The sequence below is a fragment of the Sorghum bicolor genome, chromosome 1 (genome assembly GCF_000003195.3).
Source record: "Sorghum bicolor cultivar BTx623 chromosome 1, Sorghum_bicolor_NCBIv3, whole genome shotgun sequence".
NCBI lineage: Eukaryota > Viridiplantae > Streptophyta > Magnoliopsida > Poales > Poaceae > Sorghum > Sorghum bicolor.
In genome coordinates, this window is record NC_012870.2 from 12,921,715 (window position 1) to 12,925,395 (window position 3,681).

At 46.2% G+C, this 3,681-nt stretch overlaps 1 long non-coding RNA gene across 1 annotated transcript; it reads left to right on the top strand.

The window, feature by feature from the left end:
• Positions 944 to 2,220, top strand: LOC110432291. Its single transcript, XR_002449717.1, has 2 exons — positions 944 to 1,182; positions 1,866 to 2,220. It is a non-coding gene; the product is annotated as an uncharacterized LOC110432291 (long non-coding RNA).

Below are 3,681 nucleotides of genomic sequence, written 5' to 3' on the forward strand. Positions count from 1 at the left end.
CCGTCATAGTGAGAATGAGGTGCTCATACCTCTTGAAGACGTGCCACTTTTCGCTATTTGACGATGTCTTCATGGTGAGCTGCTCAGAGCCGGTGATGATTCTGCCGCCAATTGAGGACAACCTCTTATCTTCTTGTACGAGCTCCTTCCCGTTGCCTCCTAGTCCCAAATCGTGAGCCCCGGCCACTGACGACACGATCCGCAGCAGCAGACGGTGCGCCCAAGACGCTGCACACCAGGCGGTGCGCGGCCACGATCGATTCACGGCCGCGTCTTCGTCATTAGCCGCCTCGGGCTGCTGATGATGCCGAGCCGGCGGCGTTGCCAGTTTCGACGTCGAAACCTGCCGTCGCATTGGCATCTCGGCGTCGAGGAGACGAAACGCCGCCGCGACGGCGATCACACAGCGAAGGCGCGATCCATGATTGGTGGCTGCAGGTTGCACTGGATTTGGGCGGGGAGCACTGCAGATCGATCAAACGGCAGAGCTCTAAACGGTTTTTATACTTGGCAGTTGGATTAAAGTGTTGAATGCGCCAGAGCTAGCTAGCACCGATGCCTGTGTGCTGCTGTGTTGTTCTGCCCTGCCACCGTGCATTCATGCAATCGACGAGGGCAGGTGTCACGCCGCCACACACACCTCGAGCTCAGTTCTAGCCCTGCCGTGCATTCATGCAATCGAGACATTCCTGTTCATGCAATCGACGAGGTGTTGGTCACGCCGCCACACACACCTTGACCTCGAGCTCAGTGTTGTTCTGCCCTGTCGTGCATTCATGCGATTGACGAGGTTGGTCATGCGGCAAAACACACACCTCGAGCAAGGCCACTCTCTTATGCATTGGATTGGCTTTCACATCTCAAAACAGTTTCATATTGAGACTTGTGTTTGCACATTTTTCAAATCAAATTCAATAGATAAAAGAGTGAAAGCATATGTCGTCATAGGTGAAATAAACTTCCATCTCGAGCTCAATGGTCGCATGCAACCACCACCAGTCCCTCTCCCTCTCTCTCTCCTGCCAGACTTCTGAGCCGATTTGACCCTCTGTGCTACACTTACCTATGGCGGCCATTCTACAACTCCTCTCCGATCCCTTTGCTTCCTCGTCGTCATCATTCTCTCTTCACTGTCTTGCGAGCAATTTGTTGTCTGGACTCGCGCCTGCACCTGCGTTAAGGGTATTTGGTTAGAGATGTTAAAGTTTAATATTGCTATGGTATTTTTATTTTATTTGACAATTAGTGTCTAATCATAAACTAGTTAGGCTTAAAATATTCGTCTCGTAAATTATTCTCTAGTTTTGTTTTTTAGTTTTCTAAATATATTTAATACTTTATGCATGTGTCTAAACATTTGATGTGATAGACGGTGAAGCTTACCGACGTAAACCAAACAGGGCCTAAATAAATAAACTTATAGGAGAGTTCTTATTACTACGGTAGTCAATTGTTAGGCAAAAATTTTTGAGATTCCTTTTAAACTTAGCATCACCCAATACAGCCAACATTAATTAAGGAAAATAATAACTAATTTACTTCCTCAATCCTAATTATAGAAAACTAACCAGTTTTGGAAGAGTCATAGTTAGAAACAGTGCGCTGTGAACCAGGTGATCTTTTGTCATAGTTTTTATATATTTGTCTAAACTTGGATCCCTTAGGCCATTGTGGGGATTTTATAATCTAGTTTTCAACATATCCATATTTTAGAAACAGTGTAGAAGAGTTTTATCCTCATAAAACATTCTCTACTCTCATAAAATTCTTATTGCCTCTCTCTTTATTAATGTAGTGTCACATTAGCATATTTAATGGCCATAAAACTATGATAAAAAATCATTGAGACTGACCTTATATTACAGGAGAGAGGGAGTATGAACATACAAGTATCTACTACTTTCCTTGGATTTTTTTCTAGGTACTTTCCTTGGACTTTTTTTATTCCTTTATAAAGATATGTTACTTCCTCCACTCAAATAAAAGTACTTGCTACATTTAAGTTCACATGGTCTCCGATGTATAAAATTGACCACTATTTTCTTCTAGAAAATATACTTAAAATACTTCAACCTTCCAACATGTGAGATTTCGCAAATATTTTTGACAAACAAGTCTACACATAAGATTTACGTGTTTTTAAGATAAGACCACCAGAGGAAAACTCTTCTCTAAATTATAATTTGAATAAAATCACTCTCTATATGTTTTCACCCTCTAGCAACTTTTTATATCTTGTGCACACTATGGAGCTAGTCTTGCTCTCATTTTTTGTTAGCAAAAAATTCGGAATAGAGAATTACACTATTTAGAGATCTAATTAAAGAAGTTATTGGAGGGTATTTTTTCACCAAAATTTCTATTTCTATCGATCAATTATAAAGGATATAAAGATACGTTTGAAGATGCTCTAAATAAGATATGTATATATAGACAACGGGCCGGCCCAGCTTGGCTCGACACAGGTTCATGCCAGGCACAACCCGACGAGGCACGGCCCAACGTGCCATCGGGCCATGCCGCCCTAGGCTTCGTGCCTCGCTAATGGCCCAAGCACAGCCTATGGACCTTTTTTGTGTCGGATCGGCCCAGAAAGCACGACCATTTTAGCAAGTTAGGCCAACCTGAGGCCTGCGTCCATGCTACCGAGCGCGCTGCTCCGCCGCGGTGCTTTCGCACGACCGCAGCTAGGCGTGATGCCCATGCCGTATTCGACCGCGAGAGCTGGGGCTAGGGGTCATGGCTTGACGACGACTTGCAATGGGAGAGACCGAGGGAGGGGCGTCCGTGCGAGCGCGCGGCTCGGCGTCGCCGCATCGGCATCTCGAGAGGGAGGGAGGAGACGCCCACGCGTGTGCGCGAGTGGATGGAGGGGGCGGCCACACAGGGGGTAGGGCGTGGAGGGGGAGCAGGTAGTCATCAGTCTTTGGTGCGTGGAAGAGGAGGGCGGTGGTGTGATTTGGGGGTGAGGAAGAGGAAGTCGAGGGGGAGGTGAGTGCGGCGTGGGGGGAGGGGGTCTTAGGTGTGAGTGCGGCTTGGCCGCACGGTGGGGAGGGAGGGATGGGCCAGGAGAAGTTGAGGTTAGAAATAGTATTGAGCGGGGGAGTAGAAATTCTTAATAGGTCATACGTCCTTCTCTAAATTGTGGGTTGTGCGGTGCTAGCCCGCGTGCCTGAGGTAAAGGCCTGCTCCCTCGGGTCGTGCCAGCTCGAGTCTATTGGCCACCGGGCCAGGCTGTGCTTGGGTCAGGCCAAAAAAAAGAGCCTCGTGCTTGACTGGTTCGTGCTACATGCCTATATATAAAGATATGTACAACTATTGCATATATAAAGATATGTACAACTATTGTTTGTAAAGTTATTCATCAGAAAAACATTTTTTTAAAAAGAAAAATCTTGGAGACCTTGGCGATTTGGACACAATCACAAAGAAGCGGTCGCCGATGAGCCAAGCTGCATGGCTTCGTTGTCGCAATCAGGTCAACCTCAGAACAGCAAGGAGATAAGAATCATACTCATCACCGCCTTTTCTCGTTCCAATTGGTCGGAACAATAGTTGTTCTTGCTCGCGAAAAATAGATCTCCAGAATCTATTTAGGTATGCACTGTGGTGTGATAAAAGTGGGCAAAGTTGGGATCCTCAAAGCACCAAGCCACCAAGTTCAACCCCACATCTTTATTC